Below are 12,596 nucleotides of genomic sequence, written 5' to 3'. Positions count from 1 at the left end.
GGTCTCATAAATGTTTCTGGTTTTCAAAAATTGGGGAGAAAGGTAGCTAAAATGGAAAGATGTCACTGTTAGTACACTGATAGTGAGATAGCAGCTGTACTGGACATCTGTCTCTGCTAAATGCATCTGTTTGTTTCGCTGGGACATGACCATGCCATAAACCTATCACATGGTTCCATGATGTAATTACATATTCTCAGTCATGGTAACTTCCAATTCACTCTCTGTCACCACTGCTAGTATGGTTGCCTACCTATGCCACACATTTGTATCTTGTTGTATGGTGCAAGTGTGTGCATGTGCACATGTGTGTGTGTGTGTGTGTGTGTGTGTGTGTGTGTGTGTGTGTGTGTGTGTGTGTGTGTGTGTGTGTGTGTGTGTGTGTGTGTGTGTGTGTGTGTGTGTGTGTGTGTGTGTGTGTGTGTGTGTGTGTGTGTGTGTTTGGTGTTCAGTTCCCTAATTTGTAGTTGTTGTAGTTGTCAGTAGAGGTGGATGGTGGACTGACATTTATGGGACCAAACATCAAGTCAGTATGTATGCTATGCCCAACTGTCACTCAGCTGCTTACATCTGCAGGCAGCTTTTTTCACTTAGTTATGCACTTGGCAGGTATAAAGTCAGTGACTTATACCATCCTGTGTTCATCTATTGCTCAAGATAAACAGCCCATCAGCACTGTAGTTAAAAAAACACAACTGTTCCTGAATCTGGATGACTGACAGTTCAGGTGAAAATCCCACTCATGGGTTAGCTAGTTTATTGCAACTTTTAAGGTGGAAGATATGAGTAGATTGTCTATATGAAAGCCTGGGTACCATCAGCTTTTAATGTTTCTGAACATTCATGTAGCAGTTTCTGTTTACATCAAAGTGACATCTCATCTGTCTAATCTAATTAAAAATATTATTTCACAACCTTCATGTTATAGTGTATTAACTTTATTATTAATTTATATTTTGTTAACTGAGATGTGCAACAGTGCTGAGACCTATTTCAGAATGACAGGGGGGAAAAGTACCAGTTATTATTAAAGTCAACTCTTATTTGAGAAACAAGCAGTACGTAGAGCTAAAAAAGAAAGTTAACCTAGCTAAAATTTGAAATGTATAGCTGCTTGAATACTTGTAAGAATGATCAGAGATTGATATAAATCAGGTAATACAAGAAAAATGAGGTTATTTGAGTTGTAAAAGAATTGCCATTGCCACCATCCCTGGAACTGAGAAAAATGCTGACTATGCTAGCAATGATTGTCCCACTAATTGTCTGAATGTGATCATGCTCATAGCTCATTATCTACTAATGTGGTTGCCACCGTTCTATGTGGTGAAAACCAGACCAAAAACCACACCCCTTGCACTACCCAGAACCCTGCCTCTCTCTCTGCCCATTTCACAGCCCACCCCCACCCACTTTCTCATCTATTTTATATCATTGAATACTTAATTAAGACGTAGGATGCCTTATTTTGTTTTTCCCCCTTTTTAGGAAGTCCCAGCATCACTTTTCAATTAAAAAGATCATCTGAGTCTGTGTTTTTACAGACTCCATCATTCTGTTTGTAAACAGAACACCAGAGTTAGTATAGTGCTTTCTGGACTAGCAGACTGACATTCTGATTTCCAGGTAGTCCGGAAAAATGCAGGCTAGGTGGTAACGCTATCTATTAACAATGTGAAAATTCAGAGCTCAGTGTATAGCTAGTTACTACTTCTGCCTAAGTCCAGAGCAGTGGAAGAGAAAGCTGCAGTAGAATCTATGGATGACAGTAAACACCATTACTTAACACAGACGGTGTACTCACCTTAACATGAGCATATACTCCAAACCTTCTTAACATGAGAAAAGCAACATGCTATTTTAATGGAATCTCTGCACTCTTTAAATTCATTTTTTGACTAGAATAAGGAATAAAAACTGGTGTATGGGACAGCAGGAAAAAGAGGCAGCAAGCACAGGGAAGCACACAAGGGAAACACAGAAAAAAAGAATGTGATGGGGAAAGCGGAAGACTTTAATATTGTTTATGGGACAGGTGTCCATTCTTTTCAAGAGGGAAAGGTAGGGAAGTATGTAAGTGAAGGTGAAGTTATGTTAAGAGGTTGAGGGTAGGTAGCAAGGGCGGGTCTACCTCTAAAGCCTGACTCCCAGATGACCGACTTTCAAAATGCAGAGATGATAAGCATGAACATTCAGAAATCTGAACGTCAATTTTTACTAGGGAAGGTAAATACGTGGCCAACTGTAAACAAAACTCATGCTGAGGTAAGTAAAACCCACTTAGGTGGGGGGGCTATGCCCCCACACCCCACAATGTGGTTGGCTGTGCCCCCACACCCCCCTCTAACTAAATATACCAACTCCAGGATCGCACTACAGTGGAGAACAGGGCATGTTGGCCAAGTGTTTACTTACCTTAGATTGATGGATAGGTGTTGGCACACTAAGGGGGGAAGAGGACACTGATTTAGAGACATCAAGCAAAGAAAGGGAAGACAATGGTGAAAAGGAGAACTGGATAACAAATAGGGGAGGGCATGGAAACAAAAGGGAGGGAGGGATAAATACAGATGTAGGATAGGGTGGGTGAAGTTTCTTATTCCTCCCTGCCCATGTCATCCCCAGAGGGAGGTGAGACAGTGCTCTATCCACCCTCCTCTCTGGGTCCTGGCTGTGATATTTCTGGTGGGGCAGGCAGAGAAATGAATCTAGTGGCAGTAGGAGAAGTCCTTCTAGGTGTACAATGTGAGTATCTACTTACTGGTTCACCTGCTCCCAACTACCTCCCATCAGCTTCTGTGAGTTACATAGAGCCTACCCCTGGCAGAACCACTGGTGAGAACAACTGCATTTCCAGCAGTGAAACACCTCCAGGGTCAGGGATGGATGGGATATCATTCTGCCTCAATTCAGCCTGTGGGAAGGCAGCCCCAAATGGCTCAAGGTCAAATTCAGGGGCTAGCTGGTTTCACTAATTGGAGATGGTAGAACCAGGCCTAGATAACCCTTGACATTGTTGTAGCAGTCACTTTACACAATTGAAAAATAAAAGAAGAAAAATAACATAGCAAACAGAAAAAATGTTTTAAAAAGAAAGGGTAATGACAAAGAAATGGGGGAGGAAAGAGGAAGAAATTGCATTAAATCACCATATAAACTGTATAACATAATGCTAAGAGTAACTATGTGATGGGAAAAAAAAACAATTACAGCACAAAAAAAACCATAAACAACAGCGCAATTGCTGCTGCTGTGATGTGCCATATAACAAGGTGCTCCCATGAAAATGTCTTAAAAGTGTATTACCTCTGCTGTCTAGTACTGACAGGTATATTACTGTCACTCTACCTACAAAGTGCTGAAACACCATTCTGTCAGTTTTAGAAACTGCCTTTGTGTACCTGTCATTTACTGTACCACTGACATATGTGTACAGGCCTACCACTGAAATACATACACACACTCTGACTAACTGGTGAGACAGACTCAGGAAACCATATATATGTCAGTACCAATACCTACACAGTGCAGTTGTATACATACCAACACTTCCTGTTGTACAGTTTACAGATATGCAGGCAAAATAAACATTTCTGAATTATGAACATTTCAATAAACAAAATGAATGACATATTTACCCATGTGCTTGGAAAGGTTCGCCATCCTCATTTGGAATATGGGACTATTCTCCTGAATAGCCTCCTGAGCTGTGCAGAGAAATACAGATATTTACTTAGATACCTTAAATACATTAAGCTGAAAACAAAACATCTATAACAAGTACACTAACATACTTACAATATATCTCAGGTGTCTTTACTTTGACCTCATCTTCACATTGATTCAAAAGGTCAGGATGGCATCTGTACAGGTCACTGTAGTGATGCCTGCAGTGGTCACCAGAGCAAGGTATTCTCAAAGGTATCACTGTCTGCCTTGACAGGGCAAAGCCAGGCATCCTCCTTATACTGGGACCTCTCATATCAATCCCAAAGCAAGCACTACTGGTGGCCTCTGTACACCAGAAAATCTTTGATTCCATATTACACTACTAGGGCTGTTTGCCCAAAACAGTGCCATTGGAAGCCATAGCCAGGTTCTAGGTCTCATACCAGAGAATACTGGCTGGTATCTAGAGATCATACCCTTTTCTATTTTGGCAATTGCTATTCAACATAGACTATCTAAGTAGTGTGACTTCTGGTGGAGGTTTAAAATAACATAGTAACAATATTAATGATATTTCAACTTGACATAAAGGTGTGAGAAATAGTGCAACATGTATGCATTCTCTGCATGACATCTTTAGAGCCTCCACTGGCAGCAGAGATAACATATGTTATACAACAGTCCTATTTGTGGGCAGCCACAGTGGTGCAGCGGTTAGCATTGCCACCTCACAGCAAGAGGCTCTCTGGTCTGATTCTCGGCTGGGGTGCCTTCTTTGCGGACTCTGCATGTCCTCCCTGTGGTCGTGTGGGTTTCCTCCGGGTGCTCCGGTCTCCTCCCACATCCCAAAGACATGCTGTAAGTGGATTGGGCACTCTAAATTGTCCCTAGGCATGAGTGAGTGCATGCGTGTGTGTGCCTTCCATGGAAGGTTGAGAACCGGGCTGGCAACTTGACACCATAAAAACTCCACTGCCAATCATGAGCAGACAAATGATCTGCTGTGGTGACCCCTAACTGGGAAAAAGCTGAAAGAAGAAGAAGAAGATACAACAGTCTTATTTGTGCCATTAAACTACCCATGCATTGATCACATATGCTCACGTGGGTTCATGAAACTGCGAGAGCCAGTTAGCACAACTATGGTTATAGCTTACATGCTGGGCATAACAAGCGACTGAATGTTTATTAAAAAATAAATCTTTCTTTTTTTTAAAATGCTAAAATGACAGATGCCATGAATATTTAAATTTATATACTTGTGGTGCCTGGTATTTGAGCATGCACTCTATGCTATGGCACTGAATTTTTTATGTATTCTTTTTAGTAAAGAAATGCTTCTTTACTTAAAAGAATAAATAAATACATACCTACATTTGCAGTGACCCTGTATAAATTGCTGCAGCTGTCTACTGCTACTGTCCTATGATTCATTTGGGTGGCAGTGAACAGAAAGCCCATGCCTGTATTAAAACTGTATCTGACTAGCTGCACTGCAGACATTTGTGGAGTGAAAATAAGTATTTTTCAAGCACAACTAGACAACAAGACAACTAGATTGTTTTAGAGGGGAGCTCACCGTGCTGTGGATGATAGCAACTTGCACTCTTCATTTAATCAGTTTAATGTCAGGCATTGAGGGCTAGTGTGCATTTGTGTGAAATGAATTGGAATATTTATTCTCTCATTGAGGTTGTGACTACTAGTGCTGTGGATGAAAGCAAGTTGTTATCTTCTATTTATTCAGTTTAAAGTCTGATATTAAGGACTAGTGTTCATCAGTGTGAAATAAATTTGAATATTTACTCTCGCTCTTTTTTTAATATATTAACAGAGGCAACCATCTGTGGGGTCGCTATGTTGTGAATGAAAGTAATGCACCTTCTTCATTTGTTCAATTTAAGGCCTGGCATTAAGTGCTAGTCTGCATCTGTATAAAGTATATTACAATATTTATTCTCTGTTGTTTTGAGGGGAAGGGGGCAGCTGTAGAGTGGAAGAAAGCAACTTGCTCTCTTCATTTGTTCAATTTTAAAGTGTGACATGAGGGGCTACTGTATCATTGTGTAAAATCAATTGGATTATTTATTTTCTCTTTTTGGGGAGTGGCTAGCTCTGCTGTTAATGAAAACAACTTTCTGTCTTCTTTTGTGTGAAAAAAATTGGAATGTTTATTATATATGTGTTGTGAATGAAAATCACTTACCCTCTTCATTTCCTTAGTTTAAAGTCTGGCATTAAGAGTTAGTATGCATTTCTGTGTAGTAAATTGGAATATTCTCTCTTTTTTTCAGTATGCTGGTAGGCTACCTGACGGAGGAGGGAGGGACTAGTTGTGCTATGGATGAAAGTAGCTGGACTAATGTGTAATTGAATGAAGTAAATTGGAATATTTACTCTCTGACCAATTTTGTGTGAAACAAATTTGTAACTGGCCCTGATTTCACAGAATATTTTTGTCTTTGCCTAATATTTTGGGCTGCAGCTTACCCTCTAATTGTCTGTTCAGCTTATAGTTTGACGTTATAGGACTACTGTGTAGTTGTGTAAAATAAGCTAGAATATTTACTCTCTGGTACTCTTTGTATAAAGCCAAGTTGAGATTGTTTGCAGTTTTGTAGAATGTCCTTTTCTTTGCCTTATATTTCTTGTCTGTGCCTTATAGACTTTGTGGTTTTCTGCCAGATCATTAAGGATTGCAGTCAGTAGTCTGGAGAAGTTGAGGGCTGTGGATGAAAGTAACTTACCCTGTTGTTGCTTGCTCAGCTTACATTCTGGCTTCACAGGACTAGTATGCATTTGTATGAAATAAGATTTGGGTACAACCAAGTTGAAACTGTCCCTGATTTTGAAGAATGTCCCTAAAGCTGCCTCATTTTGATCTGTTCCTCATAAAATTTTGGTTTTCTGGAAAATGATTGAAGATTGCAATGACTATATAATGGCAAATATTTGAGTTTCATGTTCATAAGAAAGTGTATATGAATGCAAAAACTTTTTTTCTAGCAATTTTAAGGACATGACAGCAATATTTTAATTATGTCCCCAATCCTCAGCCTTTTTGCCTTATTTTTGGCTTTGCCCAGATTCTTGCACTAAGAGGTATTTTTACCACAACCAGATAAAGTATACACTGCAAAATGGTTATATCTGTTGAGTAGCTGTGGGGTGTCTGTAGGTGAAAGTAACTTACCTTCTTGTTTCTTTATTGGTTTAAACAGTGCAGTGTTTCAGGACTAGTCTGCATTTATATGTGAAACAAGTTGGTATACCTGAGCTACTATATGATTGCATGAAACAAACCTGAAATAGATTCTGGTTTTAACAAAAAAATATGCATGTGGGGGGGATGATTTGAAAACTGACCAGTACTCAAGGTAGTCTTAATCTGCCACTGTGAGTGATATTCTTGTTATGATTTGATAATGACTCAAAAACATCAAATACCTGGTCCATAGATGTTAGCCGATAACTGAGGATTACTCAAAGATTCAGTACTTCAGATACAAAGATTGGTCTGTTGCCATTGCAGATAAAAGGAGGCAACAGAGGAGCAGGAGAATTTCAAAGGATAGCATACACTACTATATCCTCAGTCTTGACTGTGTTATATTTTAGCTGATTACAGTTTGTTACTGAGGTAAGAAGTGGTACAGCTATGTATCCTGCAATGGTACTTCAACCATCGTATAGGTTCATAGGTAATTACTGGGTGTTGATCCAAGAGGATCTTCAGAAGTCTAGCCCTACATTCCCATGATGTTTTTTAGCCCTTGTAATTTAATTATGAATAACCCAGAGTTAAGCACAATGCTTACATGTTACCCTTATCCACGAGAGACAAGGGTGGTAAACCAGGGTTGAATTTGTGGTTTCCTGTCTTTTCATCCAGATTATTTTGAATAGAGTAAGGAAAGTACTTTGCTTTATGTGGAGAGAAAGATCATTCCAAAGAAGTTATATTCTTAGTGAGACATATCTATTCCCCAGTATGTTCTATTTATGTTGCAGAATGTATTTATTCCACCATTGGACTTGTAGATTTGCAGTAGGTCTTTTAATGCTCTGTACACAAGGCAGAGATTGTCACTCAGTAGCCTGTATGATACTGACAGAAGGGACAAAGCTTTGAGATGGTCAGTGTCATTTTTATGAAGTAGGCTCTCGTTTTCTTGGTGAGAATGCATTATGATGCACTGTGGTCATTCAAGTAGTGTTAATTCATTGGACAGAAATATACTGAAGGGGGCATTATACTCAAAGATTGACCTAATATGTGCTGAATGGAATGATTGCATCCAAGATGTTAGAAGTAGGCCACATTTTTTCTTCAAGATAGGAATAAGCAAAACCCCTTTATAAGATCAATGTTACTTAACAAACAGATACCAAGCAGTAAAATGGCAAAACAAAGGCTCTACTTTCCTACCCATAGCAGAAGGCGTACCTTGCAAAGACCTCTTTTCTTCAATTTATTTATAAATGACGTACATTCTGCCATTAAACACACCACACTCATACAACATACAGATGATTTTACCTTAATCTGCACTGCTCCCAACCTACAGCATTTGGAATTCATTACCCAGGAATTCTTCACATGTATTATGAATCTTGGCTACATAAACTATTCCTCACTGACAGCACCAGAGAAATCATAGCTAAAACCTGTCTTCAGCCTGTCCTACTGATCTCATCAATGCCTAAGCCTTAGACATCTCAGCTGAACTGTACTCCCACATTATTTACCTCACACTAAACTCTTAATCACTTGCTCTAACCCTGACAAGTATCATGCACTGAAACACATGATTCAACAAGGTGAACCTAACAGAATCCTTCACTAAAAAGACAAACTCATGCTAACCATCACAAATGCCCCAAGTACCGCAGGGGTCTCACTAAACTATAATAGCAATTCTATGTTCTGAAACACTCTCCCATCCTCTCTCAAATGGGTTGAAAGCTATAATGTCTTCAAAATTCAGCTAAAACAATACCTTCAGTCATCCTGGGTATGGAACATTATAGCTCCTGGTTGAATTCCTGGATCAACTCTTGCTCTTTCTCTATTTTTTTTCTCCCAAATGAAACTCCTTAAATACTATCAGCCATCTTTCCAACATTGACTACTCCACTTACCTTTTATCACTAACAAAATAATTTCCTCCTTCTACGTATAGCTCTGTCTAACAAATTACAAGGAAAGTGACTTACAATTCTCCTCTCTTATCAGCATTTTCCCCCTCTCTTTCTATTTCCCAATTTGTACTCAATATCATTCTAACAGTCTTCATTGATATTCTCAAATATAATACTAACCTATCAGCTCTGGCATTGGTAGTTACCACTCACCTTGGTATTGACTTATTTCTCACTGTGACTACACCAAAATCCATAGTTCTTGTTGTTATGAACTAGATGTTTGTATATAGTATTTCATGTATTTTAGCACTGTACTGTAGTAATTGACTTTGTAATAGTTTAATTTGTGTAGTATTTTAACTGCTCAGTATCAAATTTAATCTGGATCTCATTTTGATATTTGTTGGAGCTTTTCCACCCAAGCCTCAGCTAAATATGGGTCTTGTACCCACTCAGACTTCCCTAATAAACAGCTCTAAAATAAATAAATAAAACAAATGGAAATGAAAGTAATCAACATCAAGGACAACTTCAAATGTAATAAATACCTAGGGCTGGTATATTCAATTAACTAATAACCAATCTTGAGGTATTGGGCTTCATGCTTGAAGCTGTTATACAACACTGAGCTCATTGTTATTGTAAACTTGAAACTGCCTCCAAGTCATAGACATGCAATTCAAGTCTAAATACACTTTCCATTTATGTTTTCATCAGGGGACAATATTGACCTTATAGGTATGGCCTTGTCAGGGAAAATGAACAACTGACCCCATGCTGTTGAGATAGCAAAGCTCTGGGAATGATGAGTTTGCCACCTCTAAGACATCCATTGGATGACTAGATCTGAACATAATGATCATGCATTTCAAGTTTGTCACATCATAAGCCTGTGTGTTTCCATTAGTATTCCAGTCTTTGTCTCTTCCATCTGAGAGACTGAAGCTCATCAAATCTGGAGTTACACTCCTTGCGAGGAACAGGATGCATACAAAAGGAGGCATGCAATTTCACAGCAGAGGTAATGACTTACAATAGTTAAAAAGCTAACATATTTAGAGCACTTGCACTAGCCTCTGGGAGGAGTTTTTGGAAGAAAAAAGCTAGGTGTAAGACCACTCCTCAGGTCAGATGATGAGTCAACAGTTAAGGATGTGGGAATAGAGGGCTAAGTTGGCTGTGGTATGAATCTTAGGTAAGAAGGTAGAAGGGGAAGACAGGCTATTTGGATAAGGTAGATAAGGGTACAAAGAGGATAGTGAGTACAACAGCTAAGTGGTAGGTGGAAGGATAGAGCACTGAAAGGGGTATAGTGTGAACTAAAAAGTGGGACGTGAGGGAGATATGCAGAGAGGATAAATAAGGATATGGAGAGGGCAGTGGATAAGTGGCTGTAGGGGGAGTCTAATATTCACAGAAAAAGGCTTGGATTTGTTAGAAAGTGAAAGGATAGGGGAGTACTGGGTACAGATAACTTACATGCAGGGTCACCAGTCAGTTTGCTCATTGTCTTCTGCTTGAGCAAGTGTTACTCAAAGGGTATGCTTCAACCCATCCTTAATTGGCCCTATTTGTTAATACAAGCTTCTTCAGGCTTTTACTTTTTTAAGCCATTATCTTGTTAGTGGTGACAGACCTATGTAATGTAGCTGAATAGTTTTGCTATGTTTATGTCTACTAATTGTGCTTCCTCATTTTTCTTAGTTATTTTAAAGCATTGTTGACAGGTTTTATACATTCCTTTTCCTGATTTCCTCACATTGTTTAGGGAATTTTTACAATAGAATACAAATTCAAAATTCTGCCAAATTCCTGTTGAAAAGTACAGTAACCTCATAGTATTCTGCACAAACTGAGTGACAAAGGCTTTTCTGACAGACTGAGACTCAGTTAGACAAAACTGTCAGGAAAAGCAAAACAGCTTTCCTTTTTGAGACTGCAACAATCAGGGAGTCATTTCCCAATTCCAGGAAAAAAACAGGTGTAATCAACTGTTTGAACAATGCATAATGATTCCGACATGTAGTATAAATAATAAGAATGTAACAAACACAGAAACAATCCATGGGATTCAGAAAGGCATAATGCACTGTGCTAACCTGTCCTGCACAAGTTTTCACAGTGTATTATGCCTGAGTGATTCAGAGACTGCTCTAGTGCTTCAGAAGTACAATGGGACCAACCTGTAATGCTACAGTGGTGTTGCTGGCGAAGGCTACATGCAAGTGCAGCCCTCTTGGGGTGTGGCTAACACAAATCAGCCATATGCTCTTCCCCCAATATTTTGCTGGCAACAGAGCATTACAGTACAACAATTAAAAAATAGTTATAGAACATTATATATAGGCAGCAAAGCAAAACAAGTGTACATTGCTTTTGGAGGCATGCACATATTCAAATTTATGACAGAAGCATGGCTATTAGTGCCAGTGTGGATATGTATTGCAAAGATGTGTGTGTGTGTGTGTGTGTGTGTGTGTGTGTGTGTGTGTGTGTGTGTGTGTGCACGTCAGCCTGCGTTTGTTTGTATATGTGTTTGTGTGTGTGAGTGCATGTTTGAAGGTTTCTTTGCAACTGCATTGCATGGGCTTGTAGGGGAACACTAGCACTTATAAATCTAACAGTGTTCAGTTCAGAGATATGATCATTCTGCCAATACTGAGCTGTTGCACATTCCAGCTTTATCATGCCTCTGAATCACAGATTAATGCTTTCTCACTATTGGACACTACAGCATTGCCTTAAGTAGTCCTGGCAGTAATACTTTTTTCAGAATATTGATCAATAACTATTATTTTTATTTCAGTTACTATTTACTTTAGTTTGTATACAGGGGGCCAGGTGAAGTTTTTCTTTTCCTCAGACTAAAGCCAGAACCCATGTTTGTGTCTGTCTTTATGTTCCAGCTGTAGGAATACTGACACAACATAGTTCAGACAATATGACGTAATTTAGAGTTAGGAAGATTGTGCATATGTTAGGGATTAATACAGTAATCTGTATATCAGTACTCATTTTTTTAATGTTTTCATATAAAACCTCTAAAAGATGTATTGTTTACATTTGGTACTGATAGCCAATTGGGTTGATTAGAAAAAGCTTTTGTCTGCTTATTGTATAATAATATTGTTTATTGATAGGGTTCTTGTATACCACAGTTTAAATATAAGGTCTGTATCATATGTTTGAAGACTGAAAACATCAACTCACCTTTAGTCGACACGACACGGAAATGTCGAAGTTGCAGCTCATTGAACGGCCAAATCATTGATTTCTTTCCAAGGGAAAGAAATTGGTTGGCCGTTCCATTACATCTGCCCTTTCCCTGACTGTAGTACGATCTCGGAGTTAGAATATTTAGTTGGGGGGGTGTGGGGGCACACAAAAGTGTTTATTTTTTTATGGTGTTTGTTGCTGGCCTACCGATTTCTTTCCCTTGGAAAAAAATCGATGATTTGGCCATTCGATGAACTGCAGATTCACGATTTCCGTGTCGACTAAAGGTAAGTCGACAATTTTAGTCTTCGATTTTATAATATAAACCTTAAATATAAACTAGATGACTAAACAGATATCAGAAATTTACTCTGGGGTTAACTGGTATGGCCTTCCTGTAGAGAGAAAGTGTGGTAGTGGCAAAACTTGATTGGTCGTAAGAATCTGTTACCTTGGAGCATCTATGAATCTATGAATCTGTAGCAGTTTGGAAGCTACAGAAAAACAGCTCATATTCAAAAACCTTGAGCACTTTTGTTATTAACATTTTATTTATACCATTGAAA

At 38.8% G+C, this 12,596-nt stretch overlaps 1 protein-coding gene across 1 annotated transcript in view; it reads left to right on the top strand.

Annotated features, from left to right (window-relative positions):
* The window catches only part of WDR49 (WD repeat domain 49), a 983,894-nt gene that overhangs the window by 695,068 nt on the left and 276,230 nt on the right, over nt 1-12,596 (top strand). The window lies entirely within an intron of this gene.

Source organism: Protopterus annectens, chromosome 4.part1 (assembly GCF_019279795.1).
Source record: "Protopterus annectens isolate FY-2018-M chromosome 4.part1, PAN1.0, whole genome shotgun sequence".
Classification (NCBI taxonomy): Eukaryota; Metazoa; Chordata; order Ceratodontiformes; family Protopteridae; genus Protopterus; species Protopterus annectens.
The sequence above is the reverse complement of the archived record's forward strand: the minus strand, read 5'-3'. Positions and strand labels throughout refer to the sequence as shown.